Source organism: Cervus canadensis, chromosome 12 (assembly GCF_019320065.1).
Source record: "Cervus canadensis isolate Bull #8, Minnesota chromosome 12, ASM1932006v1, whole genome shotgun sequence".
Taxonomy (NCBI): Eukaryota; Metazoa; Chordata; class Mammalia; order Artiodactyla; family Cervidae; genus Cervus; species Cervus canadensis.
In genome coordinates this window covers 16,775,989-16,788,343 of record NC_057397.1, presented here as the reverse complement: position 1 = coordinate 16,788,343, position 12,355 = coordinate 16,775,989, and the positions used below count along the sequence as shown (strand labels likewise).

The window sequence follows — 12,355 nt, the reverse complement described above, 5'->3', positions numbered from 1 at the left end:
TGGCAGTTCAGGGTTTCTGAAAGCCACCTGCACCCCAGAACCAGTTAGGGAGCTAGACAGTCGTGTACCTTGTGGGGCTCTGACATTCACTCCATTACAAACCAAGGATAAAACCTGCTGGACCTGACTCTGCTCAGTTCCACCGGGTATCCCTAGGTCCCACGGGAGCAGAAAGTGATGGGTGAGTCCTGGAGAAAACCAGGAGCCGAAGCTGGGAGGCCCCTGAGGGAACGGGTGGTATGTGGGGACACGGTCAGAGGCACAGGGAGACACACCGGAATGGGGTTACTGGTGATGTGTAGGACTTGTATCAGTTTAGCTGACGGTCTTCTCGTTAGTAAAAGCTTCTAAGCATTAGCCTCAAGTTTAAAAAGGAAAAGAGCTTGAGACTGTGCAAAAGCACATAGCCCACGCATGCTGATGTGTGCTTCTCATCCGTTCCATGGGGAGATGCTTTCATCTGCTGTCTTCGGCACGTTAGTTAATCCCCATTTCCTTGTACGCTCTGAAGAGCAGATGAGATAATACATGTAAAGTGCTGGGAACACTGTGAATAATAATACATTTGAGCTATTATTATTTTTTACTATTATTGCTGGTAGTATTAGTAGCAGTACCTTCATCATACTATATACACTACTCTCACTCCTGTAAAGACAGGACCTTATTAGTGGTGCCTAATAGGAGCTGTTAGAATAACTACTACTTAGCTCTTCAGAGGCAAATTAGTTGCATGTACCAATGACTAACGAAATGAACAATCTTCTATGATATGGGGAGAGCACCTTAAAAGGGAGGCAGCCCAGTGGATTGCAAAAAGCAAGACCAGGTGCCCAGAGCTGCCTCTGCGTCCAGGAACCTGGTGCTGTGACCACAGGAGAGTTCAGTGTATTTACCTGATTATGTCTGAGCAAGGAAGAAGGGAGAAAACAAAGACTTCAGCCCAACTCAGGGAAACCTTGAACGTCAGGATACAGACAGAGCAAGCAGGACACGAACTCGGTTTGGGCTCCTAGTTTTAAACACTAGGAGCTGGGAAGGTTCAAAGGCAACAGCCTCATCTCAACACCAGAGACTGTGGAGTCAAGGCAATCAAACCAGCTTGCAGCCTATGACCCGAGACATGGATCCACCTCATGGCTTGGTCAGCCCAGACTGCCCTAACAAAACACCAGAGGCTTTGTGGCACACACAACAGCTCTGGAGAAGTCCAAGATCAAGGCTCTGGCTGATCTGGCGTCTGGTGAGCACCCTCGCCCTGGCTTGCAAACAGTGGCCTTCAGGCCCTGTCCTCACATGACAGAGAGGGAGAGGAGGTCTTTGGTGTCTCTTTTTACAAAGACACTAATCCTATCAGAACAGGGCCCCACCCTGATGACCTTATTTAACCTTAATTACTCCCTTAATTCCAGTACAGCTGCATTCAAGGCTAGGGCTTCAGTCTATGAATCTGGAGGTCTGGAGGATAACAAATAGTCCACAAGGCTGTGCAAACAGGGGTTTGAATACGCTGTGTCTCCCCAGGACATTTTTTACCTCCTCTGCTGTCTCCCATAGATGAGTGCAAAGCCTGGCTCACAGCAGGAAAGTGGAGGAGGGCAGGAGGGAAGGAGGACGTTGCTACATCACGCCAGTCACCACAGTAGGTAGATTCGCCAAGACAGACACCACCCCAGGCAGAGCACGAACACAGCCCTGTTATCACAGGTCCCTTTCACCAAAAAAAAAGGTCATATATATAGAGAAAGATCCTTTTCTTCAGAAGGAAAAGAGCCGGAAGAAGGGAAAAGGGAGACAGCAGAGAAAAGGAGGGGAGGGGAGGAGAGGAGAGGAAAGAGGATGGAAAGACAGATGGAGCAGTGAGAAGCAGCAAAGAGAAAGCCCAGACATGACAGCAGATCGGGGTGGGAGATGGTGGTGGGAGGCGAGCAGGTTCAGGGGCCTGGATTCAGAAGATCCACGCGCTTCTGTGGGACCCATCACCAACCAGCAGGGCGCTCACAGCAGCACAGCTGCTCTGAGTCTCCAATTCACTCATCTGTGAAATACAGGTGGCTCGTCTGCTCAGGCTGTGACCAAGAGATCACAGTCGGGGTGGCTGAAAACAATGGAAATTGATTCCTCACAGTTCTGGAGGCTGGAAGTCCAAGACCAAGGTGCAGCCCGCTCAGTTCCTGGTTGGCGGAAGTCTGTCTTCTGGCTATGTCCGCCTAGCTCAGATAGCAGAGAGAGACAGGACTCTCCCATGCCTCTTCTTATAAGAGCATTAATCTCATTGTAAGGGCTCCACCCTTAGGACCCAGCCACCTCCCCAAAGCCCCACCTCCTGACACCATCACACTGGGGATTAGGGTTTGACATCTGAATTGGACAGGATGGACATTAACGCACGGTCGAGAACAACGGGAATCCATAAAGCCAGCCTCCGTCTCTGCATTTCCTTCAGAGCAAGAATGGTGATTTCTGTCCCTTATTGCAGGCACTCTGCACAGTGGCGCACTGCAGATTCTCAGAGAACAGTTATGGGATCGAAGAAAGAAAGAACTTCTATCAACTGCAAAGTCCTAAGCAAGCGGACCTTAGTTCCCTCCCAGATCCTAGAGCAGACTGGGCAGCCCGTGAAGGAAGAGCACTCTGTGCCTGATATCTGACATTCTAACCCCAACTTGGTGTCCAAAAACACGGGAAATCTAAGAGGACATTCCCCGAGCATGTCACCGTGCCAAAAGCTGCAGCCAAAGAGGGAGCAAGACCCGGGCTTTGTTCTCAAAACACTCATGATCTGGGGAGACGAGCTGATGTTCAAGGAAGTTGGATGCTGCTTCTGGAGACAGAAGGAAACCAAACCCATGGGCGAGATGATAACACCTCCCTGACAGTCTAGGGGTCAAGATCCCACCTTCTAATGCAGGGGGTGAGGGTTTGACCCCTGGTTGGGGAGCTAAGTGGGCTTCCCTGGTGGCTCAGATGGTAAAGAATCTGCCTGTGATATGGGAGACACAGGTTCGACCCCTTGGTTGGGAAGATCTCCTGGAAAAGGGCATGGCAACCCACTCTGGTATTCTTACCTGGAGAATTCCGTGAACAGAGGAGCCTGGTGGGCTACAGTCCATGGGGTCACAAACAGCAACCAAGCAACTAACACTTTTTTGGGGAGCTAAGATCTCACATGCCAAAAAACCCAAAATAGAAAACAGAAGCAACACAAATTCGATAAAGACTTTAAAAGTGGCCCACATTAAAAAAAAAAAAAATCTTATAAAAAAAGAACTGAAGGTTCCAAAGGCTGGCCTTTACTCCAATATTAATTATAATAATCATCACTCGTAATGATAATTGTGGTCAGTACTCAGCTTTGCGGCCAGCTGCTGGATAAACCGGAGTGAAACAGACCCAGAAATGCTTTCGTTTTCGGGGGTGGCTTGGACTCGCTGCCTCTGCAAAGCCCATCACAGGCTGAGCCGAGGAAGCTCAGCGTCTGCTGGTGTGACAGATGTTATCAGAAGAAACAAAATTAGGCACATTTTCCCCTAGACTTACGAATCCCTCCTCTGCATTTGCCCTCACGTTTTGACATTAATTGAACTCTGTCTTCACGACTAAAAATAAATACCAGGTCAAATGCAATGAGCCAAAAACCTCACTATGAAACCACAAGAAACAGCAATAGTAAAACGGGCCAGCAGCAGAGGTGTTTTGCGAATCTGTTTCTGTTTCGAGGGGAGAGTTCCGAGTGGGTCAGGAGTTCTTTTGATACCGTGGACACTGAATAAAGGAAGCGATCTTGACACATGTACCCTACGGCTAAAGCCCAGGGCTGGCTGGCGTCCAAGGACAGGCAGGAAGGTGTCCTCGAACGCCCTCTCACCCATGGCCAGAGAGGGCTGGTTTGGGAGGATCCATCAGGAGCCAAGAGATGTTTCCAGAGGGAGGCAGGGGTGGGAGAGGAGTCCAAAAAAGCATGGTCAGAGGGAAAAAGGCAACCCCATGCACAGGCGCGAGGAGGGGCTGGGATGAGACGGAATAATGTGGCTGGGAGCCAAACAGGTTAGGGAGGTGGGGGAGAGGCAGACAGCAAGGACACCTTCTCACTGACCATTTCCTTGGACCGGATTCAGCAGCTGAGGCAGAGGAGCATGGCAAGCTGTAAGGACTTGCCCAGAGTCACAGCGGGGTGGGAGGGGAACTGGGGTAGAATCCGGGTTATTGGTACTTCTGTTCCATGGCAGGAACAGTGCAAGGAGCCCCACGGATGTGGATGCCCGCGCTGGCGTGCAGCCCAGGTAAGCTGACTTCTAGGCAAGGAGGCGGGCAGACGGGCTCCCCGGAGGAGAGCAGCGTCTTCAGAACACCTAGGACCGCAGGCACAAGCACAGAGCTTGGGCTCTTTTCGGAGGTCTGCCCGGGGACGCCTTCAGGACCGCGCGTCTTGAATTCTCTGCAACCACTCCTGCTCTGTCTGCTCCCAGCTGCTGAATTCTAGGGAAATTCCTCTCCCATTACCCCCAGACAAACCTGCCAAGCCTTTCCTCTGTCAATAGAACAGTTCTTCCAGCTTCCAGATCGTCCGCCCCAGTGCCTGAACTCCCATCGGCCATTCCCCTGGACACGGGAACAGCGCGCCCCTGCCCTGCAGGTGCTACAGGGAGCGGGGAGGATGCTGAGCGAGGCGGCTGCGTGTCCGCGGACACTCCTGCTCCCCGAGCTGACGGCCTGGACCGGGAGCATGGGCTTCTGAAACAAAGCTTCAGGACTGGTCGTGTGCTCGAGGGCCCAGAAGAGGCGTGCAGCACTTTCACAGGAAGGCCTGTGAGCTGTACCTTCCGCCCCGGCCTTCTGACACCAGGATGAGCACTTTGATGATGAAATAAAAGTGAACTGGGGAAGAGCTTCCCTGGTGGTCCAGTGGCTAAGACTCTATGCTCCCAAGTGTAGGGGCCCTGGGTTCGAGCCCTGGTCAGGGAACTATTAATAGATCCCACACGCTGCAACGGAGATCCAATGTGACACAACCAAGACGGCTGCAGCCAGATACAGTTTTAAAAAATGGAATGGGGGAGGTGAGTGCGCCGGGCTGTGGAGCACCTGAAGGGGAAAAGGCTTCTCTAGCGCCCAGCAGCTCAGCTCCAGGTAGCTCTTATTCACATGCATCATCCAAGAGTCTCAAGAGGCAGCAAGCCTCTCAGAATGAACAAGGGCCCCTCCCCAGGCCTCCCAGACATCTGTGAATCTGCAGCGTGTGCATGCTCAGTGGCTCAATCGGGTCTGACTTTTTGAGACTCCATGGATTGTAGCCTGCCAGGCTCCTCTGTCCATGGGATTCTCCAGGCAGGAATACTGGAGTGGGTTGCCATGCCCTCCTCCAGGGGATCTTCCCAACCCAGGGATCGAACCTACGTCTCTTGTCTCTCCTGCACTGGCAGGTGGGTTCTTACCACTGCGCCAGGGCAGTGCCTTTGTGCGTCAGGGCTCCCACCTTGACCGAAGGGCAGAGCCTCGTGTTCTTCATCCCTGCTGAGGGTCACAGGCTCCTCGACACCACAGGAGGTCAGAGATCCAAACGCACTTTGAAGAGACGTGAAATACAGGAGGCAAGATGACAAGAGGAGTCCCTCAGCACGACCCTAACCAGTTCCTCCTCAGTCCACACTTTGTCACCCAGCTCTCCACCCTTGCAGAGCTTTGCAGTGTGTAGGGAGACTCATTTTTCCTTTTTCCATCATGCTATTTATTCCTTACAGTACCTCGTTGAAGAAAAAAATGACAACGGACCTCACACTTCGCTCTAAATCTTGAAAAGCTTTCTCCTTCCAGTTCCCAGTCTGGCTTTTCCTCTCTAAACCCTCCTCCTCAATAATTCATTCATTTGTTCTGTCAGCGTCCACCACGGGAGGCTCAAGCCTGGGGCGTCAGGATGTGTAAGGCAGTTCAAGCTCGCCAGTGACCGCAGGGACTCCCAGAGGGACAGGGAGGGATGGGGAAATCACACGGCTTCCTAAAGGCATGCCTTCAACTGCCGGCTCCAGTCCAGTGGAGGGAGAAATCGACTTTGCTCGGGGCAAGGGGCTATGCACGCGCAACCAGCCCTTTCCCAGGCAGACTTGGTGGCAGGTGAAAGGCAGAGAGAGTCACAGACCAAGGACTTGGAAACAGCCTGCTGCCTGGCAGGGCCTTGAAATGGTGTCATTAATGAATTGAAAACAAACCCAAGAAAGAACCTTCTTCCGTTTCGGAGCATTTCCTCCTAAATGAAAGGCAGCAGGGTAAACTTTATCTCCCCATATCACTCAGCACCTATATCCTCCCAGGGCACTAATAGGATGCTGATTTTATAAATGAGGAAATCAAGGCTTGGGGAAGCTGAGAAAGGTGAGAAGCAAAACCAGGTAAACAGAGGTTTGCCTGAAGGTGTCAGTTTTAACCTCTTACCCTCGCCCTGTAGGCAGCCTGAGACTTGGAAGCTGGCACAGGCAGTCCGAGGAGGCGGGGACAGGAAGAGATTACATCCGGATACCCAGGAAGATCTACTGACCTGATCACATAATCCCACCAAACCTGCCCAGTCTCTCCCTGCTGCCGGCTCCACGCACCTCAGCAGGATGGCCCGATCATCCTCTCCTTTCACCAGAATAAAAAGGGTATCCACCAGGAGACTGTGAACCCCTCCCTCAGTTGGGGACAGAGGGATTGCCCCCAGGCACGAGGTCCAGGCAAACAAACCCTGAGAACTGGGTCTTGTGTACCAGGGCGGCCTTACAGGAAGCAGTCAGAAACCACCCCCCAACCTGTGTTGCAAGAGATCACCAATTCCAATGGCCATCATTGGTTCCAAAAGGCTCAGGAGGAGAAAATTTCTTACCTTGATTCTTTAAATCCAATGATATTCCAGCTTTAGTTTACAGAAGAGCAGTTTTCAAGTCCTTTTGGATTATTGAGTGAATATGTACTCTTTCTCAGATTAAAGGCACCAAAATCCCAGGTGTAACAAGATTCTAGAAATAAACAAGAAGAGGGAACTATTAGTGTCAATGCTCACATGAATGAATTTGGTAATGAGACATCTCATTCATTGAAAAAAATAAGAAGTGCATCTTTACTATGTGCTAAATGAGAAGCATCAGAAGAGCAGGCATTTATCGAGTAGCTACTATGTGCCAAGGTGTCCCTGGTGGTTCAGTGGCAAAGAATCTACCTGCCAACGTAGGAGAGGCAGGTTTAGTCCCTGGGTCGGGAAGATCCCCTGGAGGAGGAAATGGCAACCCACTCCAGTATTCTTGCCTGGAGAATCCCATGGACAGAGGAGCCTGGTGAGCTACATGGGGTCACAAAGAGTCAGACATGACGTAGTGATTAAAACAACAACAGTTATGTGCCAAGCACTGTTGGACATTTGAATGCATGAAGCCATTTGATCCTATGACATTGGTCTTGGTAGTGGCAGTTTCAGACATCACGTAAGCACCCAGATCACAGTCAGGTTAGGTTTTCCTGACTTCCAAGCCTCCATCTACTGATTGCAGTCCCATGCCTTCCCCGCTTAAGCTTTTTCATTCATCTGATTCCAGGAATTCTGGGCAGAAGGGAAGGAGAAACATACCCAACAACTTCATTCTGAGAACGGCCAGTCCCTGGAAGCCCAACCCATTCCACGGATGGTGGGGAGTTTGTGAACCACAGAACAACATCAGATTAACTCGGCTGCAGCTTTATCTGCACCCAACACTGTCATGTTGTCACATGTGACCAGTGGACATTGTGCATTGCTCAGGGAACCCAAACTGCAGCCGGGCCAGAGATTCTTATCCTAACTGCTGATGCAGGCGGCTTACAAGAAGAGGCCTAAAGCCTGGGGCAGGGTGAGGGACAACTCACAACCAGGGGCTATCCCTGGTTCACCAGCTCTGGGAGGACCTCCTAAGTTCCCTGGAATCAGGGCTGAATGCCCAGCTGGGGGGAGGCGGGCACCGACACGGACCCTGTCCTCTCCTTCAAGGGGTAGTGTGGCACCCACTGTCACGTTGACAACAGAGTGATCCTTTCCCCTTCCAGACCGCCTTCCTGTCCTGCCCCCACAAAAACTCCCAGCATCCTGGCAGCCAGATCATCAAGGAGATGGGGCTCAATGAGCCCACATTCAGGAGAAAAAAGGCTGACAAGTTCCGAAGGGGAATTCGCCCTGGAGTCTAGAAAGCTGGAGCAGCTCAGGACGCTGCTGTCCCAGCCGAGAGAAGAGGCCAGGCGGCTTGGATGCCCCACCATCAAGTCCCTCTCTCTCTTCTATGAAACCTTGGACCCAGGTTGCCTCTCTGAGGCCCACCGGTTGTCACACGCCTCCTCCGGATGTGTTAGCATCACGGACCAACCTACAACAGCTCTGCAAGCCCCAGAGAGTTCCTGTTTCCTCCCACCGAGTGCCAGTTTAATCCATCTGAGTCCCAGTTCCCAGCAGGAGAGGGTGAATCTCCCGCTCCCTCGGAGAGGCCCCCTTGACTAGCCATGTGCCCAGAAAGACGCCCTCCTCAGCACATCCACGCTGAGCCGTGGGCAGCCTCCCACGCTGCTCTGGCATTTTGACCAGGAAAGCACTTTGTGCCTCATTGTCAAAGTGCACTCGCTTCATTGCCTACAAAAGGCAGCAGCCCGGCTTCCTGGTTGACTGTGGGCTCTTGTCAGGGTGCCTGGGTTGGCATCTCGCTTCTATGCCTGAAAAAGTCCTATGAGAAGCCTGAGCGAGTGACCAGTTCTCTGCGCCTCCGTTTCTCATCCTCAAGGTTTGTTCTTCGTGTTGAGTGAGAATCTTTGCAGAACTCAGCACCTGACCTGGCACGTTATGCACGCTATGAACCTGAGAAACGTCAGTCATTGTTAGTACTGAACTTAAGCCAATGCCTGGGCCCTAACTTCTCAGTCTCCTCCCAATAAGAGGGGAAAACAAGGTCTCCTCTCTTCCTATCTCACCACCGTGACTTGCTCAGTGCGGGGGCTCAGGGAACAAGTGAAGCCAAGGCAAGTCATGCGAAAAGCTGAGGTTTGAGTCAAAGCCACTCCTCTCCAGACCTGGCTGTGAATCTTGGGTCTCAGTTTCTTCATCTGTGAAATGGAACAGATTATGACACTTAGCCCACCTCCCCATTATGCTGCCAGGATTAAACGAGAGTTCATGCAAAGGGGCTCTGGAAAACCACAAGTATTAAGGATGTAATTCATGAAATTCATCATAATGGTGTCATTTACAAGCACACTTGGTAAGGGACCCTTTGCTAAGGAATATTCCCCCAGACCTCACTGAGCACCTACCAGGACCCCAGGAGGTCTGGCCACAGGTACAACCATCATCCCCACTTTACAGATGTGGAAACTAAAGCTCAGCTAAGCAGGCTGCCCAACACCAACCAGCAAATCTGCGGCTGAAGAGTCGGTCTGCGTGTTCCCCCCACCCTGTCCTGGAAAGGAACCTGTGGGAACAAGAACATCAGCTCCTACATTAAAAGAACCTCTTTCCGAGGCAGCCAAACTGATTAATGTTTTTAATTAATGTTTTAAACCACACACATGGAGCAGTGTTCTGTGGAAATTAAGGAACTAAAATATCTAACTTTGTCCCCAAATATCAGCTCAGCCAGAGCAGGGTGGGAGGCGGCCTGGGTGGCCGGGGGCCAGACTGGGCGGGTCACAACCTCAGCACCCAGAGCCAGCAGGCAGGGCAGTCACAGAGAGACAAGCCGGGGGAGAGGAGACCGGCCTGGCCCAGGGTGACAGCGTGTGCAGACCACTTCTCCCAGGGATCCGGCAAGCTCAGCAGAAGAGGGGGCGGGGGGCTGGGGTGGGGGAGAGGCCGGGAGCCTGGGCCTGAAGGGTGAGGGGGCTGCTGCTCTAGGACCCTCCTGCCTGACACGCTGTCCGGAGGACAGACATTCACCTGCACTGTGGCTCATGGAGATGCTCTGCGATTGAGCCTGAACCAGGGGACCACGGGCTTCCATGGGGATGCCAACAGTACTTCCCTGATGTCACTCGGGATGGAGGAACATCACTGCTGGGTCCAGCACTGGGCCCTGATGGATGGGGAGCCTGAGTGCCCGTGCCAGGCAGACCCACTACCCACCAAGGTCCTGAGAAAGCGAGAGACAGATGGGGGCCCAGACCCCAGCCACTCGAGGGGGACATTCCTTGCTCTGCATCACAGCTCCAGAGTGTCTACTCTTATCCACTGCCTGAGAAAAGGAACCATACCGTCATCCTTTCTCCAGCGAGAAGGCAAGGGGCACACAGTGTGACAAGCAGCGCTGGATAATTAATCACGAGCTCCGCTGCGAGCAAGGCCACTTTGTCATCGGGCAGCCGGCCCCAATGCCACCTGGAAGCTGCCTGGGCAACAAGGTCACCTGGGCACACTGATGGCAGCCAGGACCAGCCACCCCACAGGCAGAGCCCTGCGCTGCTTGGCAGGAGACAGTAAGCCGGCCATGAAGTGAGCAACTGCATGGGGACTCCTGACCTGGAAACCATCCTTGTAATTTTTCCTGCCGTTCTGAAATCATGCTCGAATCAAAGATGACCAAGAGCTGAGGAGCAGGAAGGCGGGAACAGGCCTAAAGGTCTAGTAGAGACCAACTGTGCAGGCCCAAAACACAAGGTTTTCCCACCAAAACCAGATGTAAAAGTGTTACAATTCACTGTATAGTGGTTTAGTTGCTCAGTCGTGTCCAGTTCTTTGTGATCCCATGGGCTGTAGCTCAGCAGGCTCATCTGTCCATGAGATTCTCCAGGCAAGAACACTGGAGTGGGTTGCCATTCTCTTCTCCAGGGGGTCTTCCCCACCTAAGGATCGAACCCACGTCTCCTGCATTGCAGGCAGGCTCTTTACCATCTGAGCCACCAGGGTACTACAAAGGAACCAACACCACTACCGCCAAGAAAAAGAAAGACAGCTGAGTGGCTACTTTTCTTGCCATGCCCCAGGGCCAGGCTTGGAGGGCCCACATCCTTGCCATCCAGCAGCGATTCAGGAGAGGGGCAGGGTGAGGAGGAAGGCAGCGGCAGCAGGGACCAGTGCAGCCAAGGCTGACTTTTGCTATGTGCCAGGCAGCGCTGTGAGAGTGGTCTGCATCTTGAGTCATCTGATCCCCATAAGAACCCTTCAGGCAAATTCTACTGTTATTCCCCTTCCAGGAGCCATGTATGGACGTGAGAACTGGACCATAAAGAAGGCTGAGGGCTAAAGAAGCGATGCTTTCCAACTGTGGTGCTGGGGAAGAATCTTGAGAGTCCCTTGGACAGCAGGGAGATCAAATCAGTCAATACTAAAGGACATCAGTCCGGAATACTCATTGGAAGGACTGATGCTGAAGCTCCAATAATTTGGCCACTTGATGGCAAGAGCCGACTCACTGGAAAAGACCCTGATGCTGGGCAAGACTGAGGACAGGAGAAGGGGGCGAAAAAGGATGAGATGGTTGGATGGCATTGTTGACTCAATGGACATGAGTTTTAGCAAACCCTGGGTGATAGTGAAGGACTGGGAAGCCTGGTGTGCTGCAGTCCATGGGTCGCAAAGAGTTGGACAGGAGTGAGTGAGAGACTTGAGCAACAAGAACATTCTCCTTCCACACTGTGGGAAAATGAGGCTGGAGGAAGGCTACTGTCCAGGTTTTAATCTGGAGCATGAGTGAGCTGGGAGGAGCCCAGGTTGCATCCATGGGATTTCCACAGGCAGGAGGGAGGCTGGCACTCCAGGCCAAGGAGCAGCCTGCACCGAGTCCATCCTGCCCCTGAAGCCGAGGGACCAGCCCCTCACCACGTGGTTGCAGTCCCAGTGCAGCTACAAGGGGCCTGAGATCCAGGCTGCCTACCCTGTGTTCTCCCACCAGGGCCGCTCTGCACTATATACACTCGATGCCCAACCCCTGTTTGGAGATGTGGTCACAGAAACACATCTTCCTTTTCAAGGAGTTTCAGCAACATCCAGATGATCTCTGGGGGATCCAGCGAACTGGGGACATCAGTGTCATCAGTGAGGAGAAAAAAGGGTCTGGGCACAGGATAGGTAGGGGTCCTAATCGAAAACACTTTTATCCCTTCTGTGTTTTGTCCTGTGAATGACTTATCTCTTCAAAAAGGTTTGCTTGATGTTGTTTTTAATAGGGAGAAAAAGAAATTGACCTAGTTCCGGTGAGAGTCTGCTCTGAGGATCTACCCTTCTGTGCTTGCTTGACAATGCTTTGGCCCCATCCACAGCTGTCACTCACCGACATCCTCCTGTTTTCAGAGGTGCAGGGACCAGAATGATTAAAGACCCAGAAGGAGCAGCAACATCCATTATATCTGAGGATGCTGAGATCTGGTCACCAAGAAA

General features: G+C 52.2%; 1 long non-coding RNA gene across 1 annotated transcript in view; it reads right to left on the bottom strand.

Annotated features, from left to right (window-relative positions):
- The window catches only part of LOC122451512, a 149,338-nt gene that overhangs the window by 68,900 nt on the left and 68,083 nt on the right, over positions 1–12,355 (bottom strand). The window contains exon 2 of the long non-coding RNA XR_006272422.1: positions 6,860–6,992. This is a non-coding gene — a long non-coding RNA (uncharacterized LOC122451512). The remainder of the gene's footprint in view (positions 1–6,859; positions 6,993–12,355) is intronic.